The 23623-nt window shown below is 45.9% G+C and overlaps 1 long non-coding RNA gene across 1 annotated transcript in view; it reads right to left on the bottom strand.

Annotated features, from left to right (window-relative positions):
* Window positions 1-686: 686 nt before the first annotated feature.
* Window positions 687-23623, bottom strand: part of LOC123362888 — a 45453-nt gene continuing 22516 nt past the window's right edge. Inside the window, exons 2-3 of the long non-coding RNA XR_006576624.1 lie at window positions 20641-20788; window positions 687-883 (exon numbers count right to left, since the gene is read on the bottom strand). This is a non-coding gene — a long non-coding RNA (uncharacterized LOC123362888). The remainder of the gene's footprint in view (window positions 884-20640; window positions 20789-23623) is intronic.

The following is a 23623-nucleotide window of genomic DNA, read 5'->3' as shown; positions in this document are numbered from 1 at the left end:
GTATATTTTTAGTAAAAGTCACGGACAGGTCATGGCTTCCTGTGAATTTTTCTTTTTTGCCTGTGATCTGTCCGTGACTTTTACTAAAAATATCCATGACAAAATCTTAGCCTTATATGCTTAGTGGAAACAAGGGACGCAGCTTCAGGGTAAACCAGCAGAAGATATGGTATTCAACCTCATGAGGTTCTTAACAGGAGAGACGGCCTCATTCGTCTGCTCACTCCTTCGCCCAAGCACTGACTATGACATCACTTCCTTTCCGATCCCGGGAAGTAGTGGCTAGAGCCTGCATTCTTTTCTACAGACAGTAAGAACAATCTTGTGGTTCAGGCACTGGATTACGACTCAACAAAATCTGGATGTAGTTCCTGGGTCTGTCACAGACCTTGGGCAAGTCATTTACCCTTCTGGTGCCTCAGGTCCCATCTGTAAATTGGGATAGTAACGCCTCCTTTCTGCCACCCTTTATCTGTCTTGTCTCTTTAGACAGTGAACTCTTTGGGGCACCCGTTGTCTCTATGTGTATGTACACTGGCTAGCAGAATGGGCCTCTGGGCTACTGTCATATTAATAGATATTAAATATTACATGACACACAGATGATTCTCATAGTCCCAAATTACAGGAACACTCTCATATTCCACAATGCTTACAAAAAACTTAACAACCGTTAGGCTGGTGGTGTGCTGAGACCACAGCCTGTCATGCTGACCAGTACTGTCTCATTGTTTCCTTGTCCTCCGCTGGCGGTTTGTCTGTAGCCACCTGTTGTGGCTTATCTTACTCTTAGATTGTAAACTCTTTGGTGCGTGGGCCCTCTTCTTCTTCTGTTTTAGTACAGCCCCTAGCGCAATAGGGTGCTAGTCCACGACTAAGTCCCCTGTGGTAATACAAATAATAACACTAAGATTAAGACTCATATATTTAATACCTGGGATAAAATAACCTTGGATAATATAACACCTTACATTTATTACAACAAACAGCATTTTAAAATTCCAGGGTACTTTCCACTCTTGACTCTTCCTGTTTGTCTAATGGTGCATGTCTCCCTGCTTGTACAATGAAAAGTGACTTTTCATTTTACTTTGAGACTTGTGACTATTGTGATAAATGAGTCTGGACCGTTCTGACCAGAGTGGACAAGGTAAGAGTTTCACTACCTGTTGCTGTTATCACAGCTTATCTACAGAGCTGAGACTTAGTTATTTATGGGTATTTTTCTAGCACTAATTACTACAGTATCAGAGCTCTCACTGGGATGCCAGATATGTAACTTTTATCTAGAAGGTAGAACTTTTCCTCCCCAAATCTTTAAGATAGTTTCTTGCAGTGATAGCGGTCTGATGGTTGTTTGGAGGTCCTACAACACAATTGTTTGGGGGAAATCTCATTCAAACAGGATGCATCTTTCAGTATTTTCCAAGTTAGTGAGATTCAGGCTGAGCCAGATCGATTGTGCAAGCAGGCTCTTCTGTGAGAAACCCCTAGCTCTAGTTGTTGTAAATTGCAAGGAGGATGGCAGTCCGAGAGATAACTTGGCCCTCGACCTTTCGGAGTTTAGAGAGGAGGTCAAGGACCTTGAAATGGACGTGAATCTAGTTGGTGCCAAAGCAGAGTGTGGAGCACTGGCATAGTTTGTTCACATTGGTTTGCTTGGCTTAGAAGGTGGGCTTCGGCCTGCTGCATTAGGTTCTTTGGCTAAGGAAGCCACTGATGCATCCCAGAATACCAGACGTTCCAGTGCTTCTGAAAACGGAGTGGGTCCACCCTTGCCCGCGAGACCCCACCTCTGCCTGTTTGACCTCACCCCAGCTGGTTGATCGTGCACACATCGTATCTCCAAGGTCACGCTTCACAGAGGCACCATTTTGAAGAGTGTGCCACTCTGCCCCTGCTGGCATGACCTCGTCCTTCAAAATGGCGGCTTCCGTGTGGCACCGTCTTGCAATCTTACACACTGCGTGTGTGAGGTCATGCTGGTGGGGGCAGGATGGCAAACTCTTCAAAATGGCGTCCTCTGTGTAACCTATGTCTGGTTTTATATCGGGGTCAAACCGCACAAAACCAAGACTATCCCACTTAAAACCGGACGAATGGCCTGCCTCGCCTCGGTTCAGCCCAAGCTCCAGGGAGCCGCAGTAGCCCAGGAAGGAAGTAGCGGATGTGAAGCAAACCCACAGCCAGACCAGGGCTGCTCACTCAGCTGCCATTACTCACCCCTCCAGCACAGCCTGCAGTGACCCAGCCCTCAGACATGCTGCAGCAGCCTGTCCATAGGCAGGGCTGGTGTCGGATGACTCTCAGGCACAGATATTTCATGGACCCTTCTCCCGAGCCAGGACCCCTCCTGCTATCTTGCAGTGTAACAGACTCCCCAGGCTTCCAGCCTGCTGTTGATTGGCTCCTGTTCCTGCCCTGGCCTTGCCCAATCCTTGTTCCCGCCTGTTCCAGCCTCGTCCGTGCCCAACTCTGACCTTGCTCCAGCCCTGTTACTGACCCACACCAGCCTCCCATCCACCTCCTGACCCTCAGGCTCTCGGACTGACTCCAACCCAGCTTCAGCCTTGGCCTGAATCTGGACTCTGACTCCGACACTGATTGGCTTGCCTATGGACTCTGACCTTAGTTTTGACCCATGGCTGTCCCTGGGCCCCGGTTTCAGTGCAGACCCCGGCCCAATCCCAACCCTACATCCAGCTTCAACAATTGCTCCAACCACCAGGCCTGACTGCCTGGAACCAGACCTTTACAGCGGATGCCTGGTGAGCTGCTTGTCAGAAAGGAACAGAGATAACTGCTTGGCCAGCCCTAGGTGATGGCCAGCCCTAAGTGAAAGAACATATTTCTAGCCACAGTTGCTCCTGGGTATGTCGGAGCAGCGAGTAGGACCCTTGAGTTTGCACACCAGCTGGACCAGCAGGGAGAGCGGATATCTTTAATGAGTGATGTTGCCCTTTCAGCAATTTCTTAAAATTCTGCCCACCACTGTCTTGCCTGGGTTAAACATTAGATAGGAGCTCTTTACCCAGGCCAGTCTGTCTGCTTGTGTATCCAGGCATTTCACTGCATCGCTGAAGGACCACAGAGCTTGCATGGGATAAGGTGCTATAAAGCCGGATGTCATGGTGTTTCATGGTGGCCTTCCTTAAAAGTGGATCTCTGTGGGTCTCTGCATGTAAGGGCCATTTGGACATCTCTCTGTATTGTCTGGGATCCATCTAACAGGAATGAGCAGACTCAGCCTCTAGTGACTCCATGTTCATCCACCAACCCATGTAGGCAGGTGAACAGTACCTCACGAGTCACCGCATTAAATGCCACTGAAGGATAGATATGGTCATCTGGCCCCTGTCCAGTGACATAAAGAGATCACCCATCAGGGCTTTCTCTGTACTATGTATAGGTCTGTAGCATGGCTGGAAGGGATAATTTGTGAGACCACTCACCTTGAGCACTGAAACTTGTAGTAGAAGTCTCCCTCCCTGCTATTTAAGTTGGATTGTTAAGTGTTCTCCTGGCCTCTGATTACAGCTGGTGGCAATAACATCTGTGGATACCCTTCCAGATTGCAAGTTTGAAGATGTTATGAGAAAACATCAGCTAATGTAAAGGTAAGTGAATGGACTGATGAAAAAGTAGCAAGATTCTGGATGCTTCCTAGATGCTGATACAAAAGTGTTCTTTCAGCAAGCTGCCAGTGAAGATCCATCAGTGAAGAATTCCGACAGAGTTCTTAAATGAAAAACTTTGGCAAAGTCATGAGGAAGGCCGGGCTATTTTGCACAGCAGAATTGAAGGGCGAGCCCATATCTAGCTCCAAAAGAAGTCTGTGCATGCATCAGCATCATTGCAGTAGGTTAACTTTGGCAGGGCTTTCTTAGCTCCACCAAAGAGAAAAAGACCAGGATATTGTGGTGATGAGATCGGTAGGGTTAACAGCAAGTTGGGAAATATGAACAGTGCACTGTTATAAAAGATTCCATTCTTCTCGGCCAGCTTATAAATAGCTTGTCCTCAGAGACATGAAACACCTTAATCAAAGATGACAATATCGTGTCCAAACCACTGGAGCAAGTAGTACGACAGGTGGCAAGTTTGGAAGCAGACTGAGGGAAATGAGCAGCACTCAGGTGCCTGTACTGACTGGTAATTCTCAGAATCTGGGAGACTTTAGTACCGGAAAAGGCTGCTAAACCATTAGGAGAGATGGAGGCATGGTTCTTATAAAAAAGGCAGAATGTAAGAAATCAGAAACAGCCTAGATGAGAGCTGGCAGCAGCCCCAGCATTGCGGTTGTCTGACACGGTCTGTTACAAAGTATTCTTGGAAATGTTTACTTAGGTGTGTAGAGTACAAGGATGGGTTGCCCCCCGAGCACAGGTATAAATAGCAGTGTTGATGGTAAGGCAAAATGTAGGTGAGTAAAGAAGAAGGGTGTGTACCTTAGTATATACCTGACACAACTCTCCACCCACACAAGCTGTGCCTCCAGGTCTGAACTGCTAGTTTTAGCAGGTCTGCTGCCTTTTTGTTACCACAGGAAAAGACTGGGAGTGGAGAAAGGCTCTGGCAGAGGAGAGGCAGCGGGGAAAGGCTCTGCCAGCTACCTATTGCTGGAGCCTTTCCCTGCTCCCTTCCTCTGCCAGAGCCTTTCACTGGCACGTTTAGCTACACACCACAGCACGGATGCTGCTTGCTTTTCACTGTGGTGTGTAGCTACATGTACCCTACACACAACGGTTTGAAGTGTAGGTGTTGCCTCAGAGAAAGCTTCATTTTTCATAGATTTTAATGCCAGAAGGGCATTTGCAGCAGGCTTGTGCTAGTCAGCAGGGAATAGCCCTCAGGCTAAAGAAGTGCCTTTTCTTTGTTCCATTACATTCCATTCAGCTTTTTCTGAGATATAAATTAATGCACAAGGAGAGAATTAAAATGAATGAAGACTCAAAAATGGCTGAGAATTGACAACATGCTCAATAACTATACACAGGTACTGAGAGTGGTGAAAAAGGAGGATGTGCTACCTCAGTGGTTGTCTCTAAAGTGACAATGAAATAGCACTGAATGCACAACAAATGCCAGCACACATACATGGGTACTCACTAGACCACCTACCTCTCAGGACCTACTGCTTTTGGTGGAAAACATCTCTGAAAACATCCACTCAATGTTCAGCGGCAGTCAAAAAAGCTAACAGAATGTTAGGAACCCATTAGGAAAGGGATAGATAACAAGACAGAAAATATCATGCCCAAGTTTTCTGCCCCCCATAGACTATTTTGGAAGTCCTGGCAGTGTTGGAGTGATGAATGGGAATGCAGAAATTGAGTGAAAATGAACTAATCTCCCTAAAACATTATAATAATTCTTCATCAGGCCACACATTACATGAAAAATGATTCTTGCAGACATATTAGTCTTGAGATGGAGGTTTTCATAATACCGTTGTGTAAAACCAAGACATTCATCTTTGAATTCAAGGAAAGTGAGAGGATGAGAGGAACACTTGGAATAATTCAGATGCAGTGAAATATAGTCCATGGTAAGAGCTAACACAATAGCCCCAATCAAATATGATTTAGGCACAGTTAGAAATAGCACTCTAATTACTGGCAATTGATTTAGCTTCCTGAAACTCAGATGCAAAGAGGAAAGGGGGGGTGGGGCTTTTTATTTAATAACAAGGGTTTCCAAATGCCAAGATACAAAATTAGCAGGTCAACAGGGGGCCTTTTAAGGACTATATCAAAGGAAATGTTGCCATCAATAAACCATAAGGTATGCACTGTACTAGCCATGAAAGTCTGTTTAGTAGGCAAACCACTCTGTTATGGGTTGGCCTGTTATGATGTCCTCTGTCACCAGTCCAGTATGGTGAGATAAAAGAAAAATCCATGGCTCAGGCTGAAGTTAGGCATCCCAATATTTTAAGGTAACCTAGCCTTGCACGTCCAGCTTCCCATGATCTTAGGCATTGGAGTTGAGAGTCTTTTGCTGCTGACACAGCTTAAAATGCCCTGGGATACAGGAATTCTTCTGTGAAATAGAATGTATTTTGGGGATTTAGAGAGGAGACGGTGACCAAACTCTACTCTTGTTTATGCATTTTTACACCAGTGATTCTCCCTTGTTTGTTGGGAGCCAGCATGCAGCTTCTGTAACCCTTCCAAACATAGGTAATGACTGAGCCTCTTTCAGAGGGGGAACAGGGGACGGGGAAATGTGACAGCCTGAGCCTCACTCCTAGTATGTGTGAGTGGACAACCCAGCTTGTCATCTGCAGGGGGAAACTCTGGACCAAAGGGTTAGTGGGTTTGAGTGTATACACCAGTTCTACTGAAAATATACCGACACGGAGGATTCTCCCACTGTCGGGACCTGAAGGAACTGAAGCTGCGACTGCTTGATGTGGCAATCCACCATTTTAGATGGAATGTCCTGCATTATGCAGTGCATGTCCTACTGAAGTGGCTTACAGTGGAGAGGACAGATGATCTGGGAGTTAAGGAACAAGACTGGGATTCAGGTGACCTATTCTAGTATCTGTGACCCTCAACATCCTAGATTCAATACCCAGGTCTCTCACTGATCTTCAGGATGTCATTCAGTTTCTTTGTGACCCACTTTGTCAATCATTTAAAAATGGGGCTGATCATATTTCCCTTTTTTCCCCACTGTCTTTTCTGCTCACTTTGTAAACTCCTTGGGGTAGGGACAGTCTTTTAACATGGTACCTATCACAATGCTGGTGACTTTGGGATAGACTTTATACAGAAGTTACTCAGCTTCACTTTCTGGTTCCCAGGCAGAAGCACAAGGCTGGTGTGTTTCAATACACTTTAAAGAGAGTTTTCATTATAATTAAAATAAATCAGGAAAATGTGTCTGTTAATATCAGATTCCATAATCTCCCCATTCCTCCATTTAATTCATGTTCATTTATTTATATAGTTACATCCAATTTAAATGCAGTCCTGCAACCACTTGATGGCACCTTTTAAGATGATTTACCTGCTATGAGCCAGACGCAAATGGAAATAGTTTCAAGGGTATAGTTACTTCAAGTGTTTCTTTTTAAATGAGCAGTGAGTTCACTAGAGAAGGTTGGGAACCACTACTTTAAGCACTGGGTGAAGAAAAGCTCACGATTATTTCTGAATTGTTCTAATCTCATGTATCAACACCTTAAAGCAGCCCTTTTAGAGTCAATTTAGTCTTTGGCCACTGACTAAAATCTGATAACTTTGGTAGCAAATGAGGCATGAAGTGCTGTCAAAAGAGCATCAATAATACATTGTTGGCACTAAACATTTAATCTCTCTGGCGAGGCGTTGCTGTAAAAGCTGCAGGCTCCGAATCGACTGCTTTAAAAGCCAGGGGATTTTCACAATGGACATAGTTTGCTGCATCCTGATAATTAAAAGATCTCTACATGTTCTCAGAAAGATTAATTAACTATTATTATCCCTTTTGATTTCTTTTCTTGTCCTTCGGAGCTATATGAATCTTTAATGAAGGCCGTGGTTTATGTTGTAGGCTTAGAATTTTGTTCCTCTAAGGAATTCCACAGAACCATGAGGTTTATTGCTAATAATGCAGCATACTGTATTTTTTTCCTGTATAAATACGTATACACTCATCTTCCTCTTGAAGATTCTGTGTAGTGTAATCCAAGAGGCAACTTCCTGCACTGAGCAGTACTGTAATTAGTATTACTACTAGGGTCATTCAAGACAAAGTGTACACATACTTGTACTTAACAGAAATGGAGGGCTAATTCTGTGATCTAATCCCAGCTTTACCCCCAAACTTCATGTGTGACTTGGCATGTCACTTAGCTTTGCATGGCTCAGTTTTCCAAATCTGTAAAATTTGAATAATAATAACAATAATTAATAATAATGCCTGCCTCATGCAGGGTCAGCCCACAACATTTTGGCACCTGAAGATACCCACAACATTTCAGACCAGAAGATGCTCCAGGCAGGGGCTATGTCTTATATGTTCCATGACAGCTGTGTGATAAATAACCATCATTTTATTTTTTGCCTCCTTGTGTTGAGAAATTGGTCAAAGTGGCTACTTTTAGCTATTTAAAATTTTAAGTAACACTTAACTTTCAAACGCCTGAACAGTAAATGTAACTTTTCTTGTCTGCGTAGTAAACACTGGCATTTTTATCTGTTTGAATAATCAAAGTGGTGCTTTCCGTGCCTTCTTGGTTGCAAAGGTTTGAACTGCTTCCTGCTGAAGGTCCACAATCTGGGCCAGCTCATGCTCTGTTGAGATGGTTGCAAGGCCGACCAGCCTCTCCTGTGTCATTGCGGAGCGTAGATGTGTTTTTATTAACTTCAGCTTGGAGAAGCTGTGTTCTCCACTGGCAACTGTTACAGGAAATGTTAGAAGTATGCATGGAACAACAAAAGCATTTGGAAAGAGGGTGATCATCTTATTTGTGCACATATATTCCAGAACAGCCTTTGGAGTTGATCCTGCTGAAATGTATCTTAAAAGGGCTTTCAGTTCATCATCTAAATCACTCGCATTAATATCGCGCATGTCATCATGTGTCAACACTGTCTCTAGTGCCCTGCATTGCTGGTTTAGGTCTTCTTCAGGTATAGTGAGGACTTTTGGAATATCGTACAACATCCCAAATATACTGCTGTGTTTCTTGAGCTGCATGAAACATTCTTCAACTGACTCTATCGCACAATCTAGCACCCGGTTAAAGAATTCAACTTTGAATTGTTGTTTGGGGTCTTTCTGACCTGATTAAAACACTCTCTGAATTGGGTTCTTTTGTGTTTCTCAAGCTTAGGAATGAGCATTTTGCATTATTTTCATAGAATATCAGGGTTGGAAGGGACCTCAGAAGGTCATCTAGTCCAACCCCCTGCTCAAAACAGGACCAATCCCCAACTAAATCATCCCAGCCAGGGCTTTGTCAAGCCTGACCTTAAAAACCTCTAATTAAGGAGATTCAACCACCTCCCTAGGTAACCCATTCTAGTGCTTCACCACCCTCCTAGTGAAAAAGTTTTTCCTAATATCCAACCTAAACCTCCCCCACTGCAACTTGAGACCATTACTCCTTGTTCTGTCATCAGGTACCACTGAGAACAGTCTAGATCCATCCTCTTTGGAACCCCCTTTCAGGTAGTTGAAAGCAGCTATCAAATCCCCCCTCATTCTTCTCTTCTGCAGACTAAACAATCCCAGTTCCCTCAGCCTCGCCTCATAAGTCATGTGCTCCAGCCCCCTAATCATTTTTGTTGCCCTCCACTGGACTCTTTCCAATTTTTCCACATCCTTCTTGTAGTGCGGGGCCCAAAACTGGACACAGTACTCCAGATGAGACCTCACCAATGCCAGATAGAGGGGAATGATCACGTCCCTTGATCTGCTGGCAATGCCCCTACTTATACAGCACAAAATGCCGTTAGCCTTCTTGGCAACAAGGGCACTCTGTCGACTCATATCCAGCTTCTCATCCACTGTAACCCCTAGGTCCTTTTCTGCAGAACTGCTGCCTAGCCACTCGGTCCCTTGTCTGTAGCAGTGCATGGGATTCTTCTGTCCTATGTGCAGGACTCTGCATTTCTCCTTGTTGAACCTCATCAAGTTTCTTTTTGCCCAATCCTCTAATTTGTCTAGGTCCCTCTGTATCCTATCCCTACCCTCCAGCGTATCTACCACTCCTCCCAGTTTAGTGTCATCTGCAAACTTGCTAGATGGACCTCCTGATCTTCTATGATTCTAGGACTGGGCAATATGAGCCACAGGGTTGTTGAACTAATACCTTTCACCAGCACTTTGAAGTTCAAACAGATTAAACCCTGGCCCCATGGAAGTCAATAGCAAAACTCCATCAGCTTCAAGGAAGACCACTCCTTTCTTTCTCCATAAGGAGGGATAGCTCAGTGGTTTGAGCATTGGCCTGCTAAACCCAGGGTTGTGAGTTCAATTCTTTAGGGGGTCTAGTTGGGGATTGGTTCTCCCTTGAATAAGGGGTTGGATTAGATGACTTTCTGAGGTCCCTTTGATCCCTGATATTCTATGAAAATAATGCTCATTCCTAAGCTTGGGAAACACAAAAGAACCTAGTTTCAGAGAGTGTTTTAACCAGGTCAGAAAGTCTCTGAGCTGCTCAGCTTCCCCCTGCAAGCTTTTGTGGGAGCCTTTTACCAGATGCTCTCTGTGACCTCACTCTTATCTGGAAGTGGTTTAAACTGTAGTTATTTCAGAGAAAATCACTTTTATATCCTCAATTATCTAAATGATTGTTTTGCCCCCAGGATAAAGAAAAGAAGAACTATTTTTAAACAGTCAATAGGAGAGGAATGTAGCGCTATCCTCTGCCAACATACTGGATCGTTTTTACCAACTGGTAGAAAAAGCTGCAATACCTTAAAACTGGAAAGATTTAGAGAGAAAAAAAATCACCTTCATGACATTTTATTTGTATTTTGTTTTTAAATAACATAAAGATAAAAAAGAAATGATGGTCTAAATCCTCGGCTAGTGTAAATCAACATTGCTCCATTGACTTCAGTGGATCTATGCTAATATACATCCCATGGGAATGTGGCCCTGTCATGGGGTTCACTCACCACTAGGGGCGCCTCCTTGTAGTTACATCTGGGAATTAGCTCCACTCAGGTCTGACGCCCCCTTCCTCGCACAGTGGCCCCTCTCTCTCTCCCCAAGACTCAGGGGCTTCCCTCTTCATGACTTAGCCCTCTGGCCAGGTCATTATACTCCTCCCCTTCTCGGGTAACAGAGTCTCTGGACCAGCTGTCCGGTTGGTGTCCCCAACGCTCCTGTGACACTAGTGGGGGGAACCCAGCCCCAGCCCCACCCTCTACACTAGGTTCCAGCCCAGGGACCCTATAACAAGCAGCCACGATCTGCACAGTTCCACCCCTTGCTGCTGTTTCCCTGGGCTCCTTCCGATCCAGCTCTCTCAGGCTTCCTTTCCCCACAGCTCCTCTGGGGCTGACCCTTTTTCCTGGGCTAGAACCCCAGGATTTATTCTCCCTCTTTGGTTTTCCCCTCCCCTTCTCTTTGCTCCCAGACAGTGGCTGCAGACTCTCTCCCTGCAGCTTCCTGTCTTTATAATCCAACCTACTCTGGCCCAGCTGAGCATTTTGTTCATTTAATCCTGGCTTTCCCTCCAGGTGCAGCCAAGTACCCTAACTGGCCCCTCAGGCCCACACTAACCCTTTCAGGGCCTGTGGGGGGTACGTACTCCATCACAGGCCCACAATGCCCATGCTACCTAAAATTTCCCCGCAGTACAGAATTCTTCTTCCCTTCCTGTGCTAGCAGATTGTTCAGTGTTCCTAAATGCCATGCTCCACCCTGGAAGCGATTCCATTTCAGTAGTGGGTTCCTAAATATAATTTTGCTTGCAAAGCACTTTGGGATCCTTCTGGATGAAAGGTGATATATAAATGTAAGTCACGGCCTCTCTGCCTATCGGCACTGTTGAACATTCCACACATTCGTCTGTTTACATTCCACACATATGTCGTTTTCAACAGAAAATCTTGATGCAGTCTCTCTTTCTTTTTTTTTTTAGATAAACCATTTATTTACAAATAGCTTCAGGCTTCACATTTAGGCTTCATAGCCTAGCTACGCTGGGTCTCACACACACAGTGTATCCGCAGAAGTGTCCAAGAAATCTATTTGACACAGTTTGGTTTGCATTAGATCTCGGTCAAATTCTCTTCACCCAGATGAGTTTTTGTATGAATAAAGTATGGGAGACTAAATTGTTGATACAGCAGAGCAAAGCAAGACAACACACTACATGTTTAACACACTGATAACATGGGTTTAGTAACATTTGCTTTACTCCGGTGCTCTACCTTCAGCGTTGCCTCCCCATTGAATAAAGAGACTAATGTGAACAATTAAATTAATTCACCTTTTGACAGCGCTGGAGGTGGAAGATGACTTGATTTTTTCACTGCATAAGGGGAAAAAATTATATGGCTTACAATAAGTCAGTGATTATTCCCCTCTGTTTGGCACTGGTGAGGCCACATCTGGAGTATTGCATCCATTTTTGGGCCCCCCACTACAGAAGAGATTTGAACAAATTGGAGAGAGTCCAGCGGAGGGCAATGAAAATGATTAGGGGGCTGGGGCACATGCCTTACGAGGAGAGGCTGAGGGAACTGAGCTTATTTAGTCTGCAGAATAGAAGAATGTGGGGGATTTGAGAACAGCCTTCAACTATGTGAAGGGGGGTTCCAAAGAGGATGGAGCTCTGCTATTCTCAGTGGTGGCAGATGACAGAACAAGGAACAATGGTCTCAAGTTGCAGTGGGGGAGGTTTAGGTTGGATATTAGGAAAAACTTTTTCACTCGGAGAATGGTGAAGCACTGGAATGGGTTACCTAGGGAGGTGGTGGAATCTCCATCCTTAGAGGTTTTTAAGGTCAGGCTTGACAAAGCCCTGGCTGGGATGATTTAGTTGGGGATTGGTCCTGCTTTGAGCAAGGGGTTGGACTAGATGATCTCCTGAGGTCCCTTCCAACCCTAATCTTCTATGATTCTAAGTATGGTAAGTAATAATTTTCACTTATTATAGAAATCCAGAGATGGAAAACACCTGATAGATCATAATGCCACTAGGAGATGGACTGTTATAATCACAGCTATGTAATTTCACAAAGTGATTCAAGAACTTCTGGTTGGGCTCTAGCAGATCTTTAGAAAAACATTTGATCTTGATTTACAGATGCCCCCCGGGTTAAGCAAACCTACCTTAAGCAAATCTGCACTTATGGAAAAAGTTCCGTAAGCTAGAAATAGGAGGGGTTGGGTTTTTTTTCGTTTGTTTTGTTGTTGTTGTTGTTTGCGTAATTGTCAGGTATACATTTCTGACTTACGCAAAATTCGAGTTATGCAAGGCGTTCTGGTCAGAATGCTTATGTAAGTCAGGGAGCCTCTGTAAAGACTTAAAATAATGGAGAATTTATAGTATCCCTTAGGAAGATATTCTCATGTTTATTAAAAATGTGCATCTTATTTCCAGGTTGAATTGTCCAATGTGCACTTTCAGCCATTGGATCTTATTATGCTTTTGCCAGCTAGGTTAGAAAGCCCTTTAAGTGCAAATATTTCTGTGTAAATAACCTTATGGACATGTAAATATAGGTATGTGCATAGAGAACAACCATTCCTCAAATAGTCATGGAAATAAAGAATCATTTCTGTAAACATTCACAGATAAGCGAGGAAAACGAGGTGGGGATGCAAACAAATTGAAAAGCCATTCACAATTTACAAATCCACTCTTGACTCAATTCTAATATTGACAGAGTGGGGTAGAAATTATAGTTTCTGATCATGAAAATGAATGGCTCGTGTAAGGGTTTTCTATTGGCCACTCTAGAAATGTGTTACAGTTCATTAGTACTCAAGAAAATCTTCACTCAGCGGGAACAATCACAGCAATTACCATTCAGTCTCAAATCTACCATTCCTGAACAATGTGCCTGAGAATTTGACAAACTACTGTTCCCAATAGTAACTAAGTCTAGACCCCTCACTGTCTCAGGTGAGAATATAGCCCTAAGACATGCTTGGTTGTGTTGGTGGATATTCTAACTTAAGTGATGGCAAAGAAAAAAACACCCATGCTCACCTTTTGAGATCTGCCCACGGCATTCGTCACTGAATGAGGCATAACTGAATCAACTCAGAGATCTAATGTGTATTGTCCTATTCTAGTAGCTAGTCCACTTAGTGGATAACAGCCTTCTACTGCTGCCAGCCAATGGAATCACTAACTTAGCACGGGTTGTGTTGGTCTGTGCTGTGGTTCTGAATTCACATCCTGCTCAGCACTATTAGTGGGGGGTTATTATGTAAACAAGGGTGAACAGACTTTCACTGTGCTTGGACGTGACAGGAAGTTGCAGCTCTGTCTCAAAGACACAGCTACAGAATCCCATAAGGCTCAATCGCTTTCTTCTATCTCATGAAACACATAAGATGTTAAGCTTCTAGGTGTCAGGAACCACGGGTCTTGAATGCTGGTCCACAGGGCGCTTTGACATTAGTACACTCCAACCTGCCACCCTAGCTATCATCAGAATAGGAGCTGAATTCTGACAGAGGACCCGGTCCTGGAATGTGATTGGCAGAATGCTGGGCATCCTGATTGGTTCACAGCTCCTATATAAACCCAGAATAGGAAGAGAAAGTTGTCCATGCCAGTGGGTTCTCCCTTCTCTGGACTACTTCCCCTGTGATACCTGCAGGGCCAGCGCAATTCATTAGGCGACCTTGGCGGTCGCCTAGGCTGCTAACATTTGGGGGGCGGCGACCGCGGCGGCCGGACCTTCTGCCACCTCTGTCGGGGATGCCATTTCAGGGTTGGGACCTTCCACCGCCTAGGGCGGCAAAAAAGCTGGCGGCGCTCCTGGATACCTGCTCCTATTGCCTGCTGCTGATCTCCTGGTAACCTGACCCTGCCTGTCTCCTGACCCCTGGTTTGTCCTCTGACCTGTCTTGGACTCTGACTTCCTGGTATTGGACCCAGCCTGACTCCTGTCTCCTGTTCTGACCACTAGGTTAGATGACCCATGACGCAGTCATGATATTAGGGGACTGAAACAGCAGGTGCTGGTTAATGCAGAGACAGGATGCTGGACTGGTCTGATATGATATGTAGAGCTGGTTGGAATTTGATCCCCACCCCCCCATGGAAAAAATCAAAAATCTGGAACTTTCTGTTGAAAACTACAATTTTCTATTCTGAAATGCTTCTGTGGCACCACATGGGAGCTGTAGTTCAGGTGCTTATGTTCCCACTCCCTTCTATGGGCTGTGCTCCCTGACTGGACTATATTTCCCATGACGCACTATGGTTTCCCCTTTTGCTGCACCTCCACAGTGCATCATGTGAGTCATATGTAGGGTGACCATACTGTGACGTTATTGATACGAACTGTGACCGTATAGATCATTGTTGCAACCAGGGTCCTGTAATTGCATCAGGTCTTGTACAGAGGAGGTCAAGTGGGGTGTCTATGGAAAGGTTGTAGTTTGCTGGTTATGATTATGCTTTCTGTATGTGTGTATCATTTTGGTATTTGAAGTTATGAATATTGTCTATGTACTTGTATCTCAATGTGTTTGATTCTAAGTAGCCTCAGTGAAGCATTTGGTCAGCTTCTGGAGAAAGGACTATTCTCAGTAAGTGCCCAATCAAGAAACACTTAACTGACAATGGACTTTGGGAGATGCCAATCCACATCTGAGCTTTCCTGGGAATGATCAAACTAACATGTAAATAATGGTGTTAGTCTGCAAAAAGCTGAATCATTCAAAGAGATGTGAATTGCCCAGGTGTTTACAAACTCCATCTTGTTGCTGTGATTTTGCACAGGAGAACAAAGGGGTTTCTGTCCACAAGAGTAAGAATATAAAAGGCCCTGGAAACCCCTCCATTTTGTCTTCAGCTGACTTAAGAGATAGCCTCTTCACCCCAAAGAGATGCCTGAAAGAAACTGGAATAAAGGACAGTAACCACGGGGATGTGAGCAATTGCTGGACCCAGACTGGGAAGGAGTTAAGTCTGTTAAAGAAGCTTATTGGAACATCTCTGGGGATGAGATTTCATCTTTAATCAAGTATCAGAGGGGTAGCCGTGTTAGTCTGGTTCTGTAGAAGCAGCAAAGAATCCTGTGGCACCTTATAGACTAACAGACGTTTTGCAGCATGAGCTTTCGTGGGTGAATACCCACTTCTTCGGATGCAAGACATCTTTAATCAGTTTCTTAATGTATTAGGCTTAGACTTGCGAGTTTTGTTTTATTTTGCTTGGTTAACAAAAAAAATGAGCTGGAAAGGACCTTGAGTCCACCCCCCTACCTTCACAGTAGGACCAAGTACCATCCCTGACAGATTTTTGCCCTGGATCACTAAATGGCTCCTTCAAGGATTGAGCTTACAACCCTGGAGTTAGCAAACTAATGCTCAAACCACTGAGCTCTCTCTTCGCCTAACTAACTTTGGGAGGAGAGATAACTTACTTTGTTCTGTCTGTTATTATTTGGCTCCACTTAAATCCTACTTTTTATATTTAATAAAATCACTTGTGGTTATAAATTAACCCAGAGTAAGAAATTAATTCCTGGGGGAGCAAACAGCTGTGCATATCTCTCTATCAGTGTTATAGAGGGCAGACAATTTATGAGTTTACCCGGTATAAGCTTTATACAGAGTAAAATGGATTTATTTGGGGTTTGGATCCCAATGGAAGCCGGGTGTCTGGGTGCTAGAGACAGGAGAACTTCTTAAGCTGTTTTCAGTTAAGTCTTCTGCTTTTGTGGGATGTGGTTCAGACCTGGGCCTGTGTTTGCAGCAGGCTAGTGTGTCTGGCTCAAGCAGGCAGTGTTCTGAAGTCCCAAACTGGCAGAGAAAACAGGCTTAGAGGTAGTCTCAGCACATCAGGTGACAGTCCCAAGAGGGTTTCTGTGACCCAGCCCATCACACATAAGTCCCATTTTGCCCTGGACAGTCCCTTTTTTAAGCCCTGTCCCGGCCATCCCGACTTTTTTTGGCAAAACTGGGCATTTGTCCCGTTTTCTCTTGTCATCAGCTGTGCAGGAGGGAGGACTCAGGAGAGTAGCTCAGGCTGGGCCAGCCCCAGGTGGGTGGGTGGCAGGGGGCCCAGGGCTGGCACCATTCAGCAGGGGGAGGGATAGCTCAGTGGTTTGAGCATTGGCCTGTTAAACCCAGGGTTGTGAGCTTAATCCTTGAGAAGGCCACTTAGGGATCTGGGGCAAAAATTGGTCCTGCTAGTGAAGGCAGGGGGCTGGACTTGATGACCTTTCAAGGTCCCTTCCAGTTCTAGGAGATTGGTATATCTCCAATTATTACCTGTTTTCCCATTAGGAAAATATGGTCACCCTACTCATATGACTGTGATGCATCTGCAAACAACAGTTTTTATAGGAAATTTCCTGTCAGCCCTCACAGTATGGCAGTTCCTACGTTCCTATGAGAAGCTGGATTGAGGGTTTATCTTCACAGAAAAGTGTTTACCAGTTAGTTAAGCCAATATCTTTATACTGGCATAACTCTATCCATTTAAATTCATACTTTAGTTTATACTGGTATAACTTCCCCATGTCAACAAGGCCTGAAGTGCAGAAGACAAGAGCTGAGGGACACAGAAGAGCGATCAGCCAAGCAGATGTGTTTCTATTAATGTTCTCTCTTATTCCAAGTGGGTGAAGGTCCTTCTCTGAATAACTGTGTAACAGGGTGACTTGCCCTTGGGCTGGAGAACCTGGGACTAAGTCAAACCTGATTGCAGGATGAGCCTGGCCTGTGAGAAACCAGGTGATTCTTGTATAAAAGGAGCCTGGTTTGAGTGCTGACAGAGCTCAGGTTGGGGAAATAGCTGGAGGGAAAAGTTAGATGGGGAGTAAGACTGCTCTGGTAGGGTCCTGAATCTGTAGGGAAAAGCTCAGAGCAGGAAAGGAAGCTGTAGGGAAGAGAGTCAGTAAGGAAGGCTCTCTAGGCAGGGAAGCCGAGATCCTCCTCATACAGGGAAGAGACTGGGAGAGCGAAAGGGGAAGTAAAGAGGTGAGGTAGGAAGTGGCCCAGGGAAAACAGGAATACGGATAAAGGAGTTGGTGTAACTGTGCAGTACAGGGCCCTGGGCTGAACCCAAAGTCAAGGATGGGAGTGAGTGCCCCTGCTGCCCCCCCTAAGAAGGGGGCTCATGAGCCCATTGTAAGGGGGCAGCAGGCTGAGCCGAAAACTGGCTGAGGCGGCACCCCAGCGAAGGAGGAAAGGTTTTGGTTTGTATTTAAGACACTTTTGAACTCTGTCTGGGACAATGGGGACCTCAGAAAGAGTGAACTAAAGACGGGGACCCAGCTGGAGGGCTGAGTCACCAGGCACAAAAACGTGGGGTGTTAGCCCGGCAAGAGAGCTGCGAGGCCATGGCTGGCCACCAGGGGCGGCTCTAGGAATTCGGCCGCCCCAAGCAGTCATGCCTGCGGGAGGTGCACCGGAGCCACGGGACCAGCGGACTCCCGCTGGCATGACTGCGGAGGGTCTGGTGGTCCCGCGGCTCCAGTGGACCTCCTGCAGCTGCGGAGGGTTCGCTGGTCCCACGGCTCCAGTGGAGCATCCGCAGTCATGCCTGCGGGAGGTCCACCCGAGCCGCAGGACCAGCGAACCCTCCGCAGTCATGCCTGCGGGAGGTCTGCTGGTCCCACGGCTCTGCTGGACCTCCTGCAGGCATGACTGCAGAAGGTCCACCGGAGCCGCCTGCCGCCCTACCCGGAAAATGCCGCCCCACGCGCGCGCGTGGCGCGCTGTGGTCTGGAGCCGACCCTGCTGGCCACAGAGGCTCACCAAGTAGTGAGCGAACTTACTTACAAACCGCAAGGGATCGCTTTCAGAGTCATTTCTATTTCAAGGTTTTTCTCCATTCACTGGGTCTTTGTTGCATGCAAAATAGAACTCTACCTTTTTTTCTTCTCAGGTTATATATAAATGCTGTGCTGTTTCTCCATGCATTCCATTTTGCTGACCAATCAGGCTAAAAATATATAGATTTCCTCAGAGCCAATTGGAACAAAATGCCGTTCAGCATGCATCGTGCAATGCCAGGAACAAATTCAAGAGGCGTTTTCTAGTCATCTGCAGACAGCCGAACAGGAGAGGGAGAAAACAAACTATTTGTAATATTGTAGCCAAGCTAGGGCATTTCTGATTGATGTTTTTTTTTTTCCAGATTACAATAGAGGTTGAGATTGGAATGAAATAATTTCACAATAAATCAGTCCAATGGTTTGACCTACAACTATTGGATTAAGACAACAGTTCCCAAACTTTTGAAAGCTGAGCCCTCCTTCAGGAAAATGAAACTGGTCATTCCCCCATTTTACTTATTGTGTGTTATTAAAGGCCTACCCTGAGTGAACAGAATAGGTTGTGTAGATCTTCATTATGTGATGCATCCTCTCCTTTCTTACACACTTTTTGAGGAGCAGTGAAATAGTAAATACTCTTGACATTTATCGTGTCATCACTGGGATCTGAGTTACTACCCATGGAGAAGCACAGGGTAGTTCACACTCAGAGCTATTGTTTCAGGCTCTTTGCAAACTCAGGCAACTCAGCAGCAGTTACACAAGTCATGTTTTTCAAAACTTCTTTGGAGCCGCACAGCTGGAGATTTTCAAAGGAAAGTTTAGAACTTGGAGAGCTATGTATATGCCTCCACACCCCCTCTCCAAATGAGATCTAGGCCCTGATTTTCTATATTCTGTAAAAACACATAATATGAGACAGTCCTGACCCTGAAGAGATAAACAACACAAGCAAATGGTCCTAGTTCTTGTTCTTTAGAGTATCTAAGGAGATGTACTACCCTGTCTCTCAGTTTATGACATGGTGCATTAAGAGAGGTTGATAATGCAGTAGTTAGATTTCATACTGAAACAATGCCCCAACATGATTTCAAGAGCCCCTGGGCTGCTGGTGGGCAGCATCTTTTGGCTTGTAGTAAGATGAGGCCCTGAAACATAAACCTTTGTATCAGGGGCCCAGTATGAGGCCTAAGGCCTGAACTAAAGTAACAGTCAAGACTTTGTTAACATAAAGCAAAGTTAAGCTGTGAGCCAGAGGCACGCCCTGCTCACAGAAGCTGACAAGGAAAGGCCTGATGCTGCAAAAAGATACCTACCTAAAAGGTACTGGACACCAGATATCAGAACACTCCAATACTTGCACACTCCACACACATAACAAGGAAAAAGCTGACCCATCCTAAAGACAGGGGCAAAAGGGAAATATGATGGATAGAGTTGTTTTGTTCGAGCCAACATGTACAAGGTGAGAAGCGGCACCTTGCTACGTAGAGGGGTTGCACCTCAATACGTCAGGAGTGATGTGTAACTTGTTTGTCCCTGTGTATAAGAATACATCCCTGGGGCGGTGTCTTTGTCCTGCCTAGGGGGGCAATGGAGTGTCCTGCCACTGACTGAGCTGTGTCCATCATCAGGGGACACATATTCGTAGTATGTCCTGTAGTGTCTGCGAGAAACAATTACTGTGCTTCGTTTGACGATAAACCTGGCCAGGTGCCTTCGTACCTTATCGGAGTCTGTGGTCATTGGGGGTTCTCTCTGGGACTGCTCAGGCAGTGATTTGCAGAGCCGGGGCAGCACACAGAGGGAACACACACACGCAGCATTGAACAGAGCAGAGCACCACACCGGTGGTGTTTGACAACACGGTTGAAACATGCAATTGAGCTCTTGACCATGTTTGCCCATAAAAAGAACAGAAAGAGGGGCTGGTGGGTACAGCACTAGACTTGGGATTGAGAGATGTGGGTTTAGAACCTCTAGGTGCTCCTGTAATAACACAATAAATAATAACATCCCATATTGCTCTTTGCTAGAAAAGGGGCTTGCCTACATAGCAAGTTACTACGGCCCACCAGCTTGCCACACACCAATGTCCCATGTAGATAGTGCTACACCACTGTAGGTTACTCTGCGGTCACCTGTTCTGTAGACCAGCCCCAAGAGGTGTTTCCCACAATATCTTTGCCAATGTCTAGTTCTACATTCCACCTACCTTAAATTCCTTCTGCAATTTCAGCTGGGTCCAGCAGCCTTCATTTTTCCTCCCCAGCTGTGATGTAGCACTTCTGTTTTCTGTTCAACAGGCGATGTGTCCCATCACAGAGGTGGCTGCATTTTCTTGCTGGCTAATGAACTGATTTCTGTAAAGGTGCATTGCTGCCTTTTAGGATTAAATATATACATGGAAGATAATAATGATTTAATAATGATTTGATTTAGTTGGGAATTGGTCCTGCTTTGAGCAGGGGGTTGGACTAGATGAGCTCCTGAGGTCCTTCCAACCCTGATATTCTATGATTCTATTATGGGGTTTTGACATATCCCTTGTACACACCAGTCTAATGGCCCCATGCAATCCCCTGTCTTTCCTGAACCTGCAGTACTTTTGTAGCTAATTGATGAAGGAATGTGTGCCATAGAACAACAATAGATGTCAAGTGATCCTGAAATAAAAACATTCTGCTGAGTAAGTGTCTCCCAGGACAGTCCTAATGAATGTGATACCACAATTATAGGGCTGTGAAGTCACGCCCAAGATCTTCCAGTAGGAGGAGGTGACAGCAAGATGCACAGCTTTCAATTAAAAAGGCAGCCCTGCAATTCTACAGCTAGAATTCTCTCCATAGCCCATGGGGTTGTCTCACCTCTTTACAGTGTAATTTAAAGACATTAGAAGTTTTAAATGAAAATGACATTAACCCTTCAGTTACTTAAACCTCCTATTACTTTCCCCTTCAGACCCAGTTCTAGACAGCTGTGAGTGGAATTGCAAAGCATGTCAGACTCCAATTCTATCACGTTCACCACAGCACCCAGCCGGAAAACAAGAGCCATCCATTGTGGGTGACTTGTGCCGCGTTTAGTTGGATGTGAAGTTACTAACCCCAGATGACTTGCAGAGTCGCTCTCCAGAGCTCACGTGGGTAATTACCAGGAATGCATTACAGCCAGGGCTTTGGGATTGTCTGCTTTGCTTGAATTACAACTCCTGATGCTATTAAATTCTATTTACATTAGGCAGCCACTTCCCAGGAGCAATGGGGCAGCTAGTTTAGTCTAATTTTGAACACGATCTGCATAGGGATTGCCAGAGCAGAGCAGAACAGTCTTCCTTCTAGTCGACAGTCTGATACTTGCTGAACTGGGATGCAGGGGAACACCCTGGGTTCCATTCCCCCATTTGCCACACATCCGATGGGTGAGCTTTGGCCAGGATCTATCCCTGCCATCCTTTCTCTGCCTTGCCTGCCCCATTTGTAAGCACTTCATGGCATAGGCGCCGACTCCGTGGGTGCTCCAGGGCTGGAGCACGCATGGGGAAAAATTGGTGGGTGCTTATCACCCACCGGCAGCTCCCTGCCCTGCCTCCAGTCCCAGCTCACCTCCACCTCTGCTCTGCCTCCTCCCCTGGATGCAACGCATCCTGCTTCTCCCCCTAGCTCCCAGCGCTTTCTGCTGCGAAACAGCTGATTTGCCCAGCGAGTGCTGGGGGGGCGAGGGAACGTGGCACGCTCGGGGAAGGGGGGGGCAGGGCGGAGATTTGGGGAAGGGGTCCAATAGGAGCAGGGAGGGGGTGGAGTTGGGGTGGGGACTTTGGGGAAGGGGTTGGAATGGGGGCAGAGCAGGGGCGGGGAAAGGATGGAGTCGGGGAAAGTTGGTGCCTATGCTTCATGGCCATGCCTAGCATGATGGAGCCTCTACAGGTACGTGTACACTGCAGCTGGGAGCATGTTTCCCAGCGTGAGCAGATGGATGTGTGCTAGCTCTGCTCCAGCTAATGCACTAAAAAGAGCCATGTGGTCACAGCAGCCCAGGCTGTACAATCCCATCCAGCCTCCTAGGTATGTACTCGGGGCGGGGGGTCAGCTGCTGCTGGTCCTGCCGAGGCCACCCCGCTATTTTTAGCACGCTAATTGGAGCAGTGTTGGTGTGAGTCTGTCTGCCCACGCCGGGAAGCACACTCCCAGCTGCCGCATAGACAGACCTGAGTCTGTGCAACTGCAGTTGTGCTACAACAAAGAGCAAGTGGTCAAAATGAGATGCTTCAGAGGAAGGTGCGAGAAATTCCCTCATGGATAGTTATGCAATAACCTATTCACAGGCGAGGCTACGATTTTGGCACAGGTATTTTGATTAAAAGTCGCGGGCAATAAACAATCATGGAAACCTCATGAACAACACGGTAAGGAAGCCTGAGCCCCACCGCCAGAGGCTGTAGCGGAAGCCAAAGCATTCGCAGCCATCTCTTAAAATAACAGAATCTGTGACCTCCATGACAGAATCATAGCCGGGGTCATAGGAGCCCAACCAGCTCCGACCCTACCCACACGTTTAATTGCTCTCACTTGTTTGTCATTTTTATACAAGAACGTTCACAATTTTAAAATGGGAGGGAATAACCTTTTCCCCTACACACACACACACACACACACACACACACGCAGCCCTCCAACAAGAAGTTTAATGTTCTGCTTTTCTTTCTGGTCAGTCGTCCCTCAACAAATGTGAAGGCAGGGTCTGTGCAGAAGGCAGAAGCAGACAGGGAAAATGTGGAATGAAGGGCAGTCACAAAAGAGCGACCTCACCTTGATGAGTGTCCCTTTTTCAAGGGAAGGAAGCAATCAGGCACGACAGAAGCCAAAACGCATCAAGGCCACAGGCCGGGCGCAAAGCACCAGGAGTGGCATTCTAGGCTATTATTTCCATTTATTGCAATGCAATCATGCCAATGCATGGGGGGGGGGGGAAGGAGGTACAGTACTTCTCTAACCTCTTTGAGATCCTCTGAATGGCTGTTTCTAGCCCTCAGTACATAATTAGATGTGACCTTTAGACACAGCCACTGATAACGAGAGCTCTGGAAGCCAAACTGTACCATGGAGAACACTGGAGGCATTGGGGCTCAATTCCTCCCATGATTCCCTGTGGTGTCAGGAAGGGAGACCCCTTTCCAGGATCCAGTACACACAGACCAC

The sequence above is a fragment of the Mauremys mutica genome, chromosome 2 (assembly GCF_020497125.1).
Source record: "Mauremys mutica isolate MM-2020 ecotype Southern chromosome 2, ASM2049712v1, whole genome shotgun sequence".
Lineage (NCBI taxonomy): Eukaryota > Metazoa > Chordata > Testudines > Geoemydidae > Mauremys > Mauremys mutica.
Note: the sequence above shows the minus strand (reverse complement) of the source record. Positions and strands in the feature narration are given on the sequence as shown.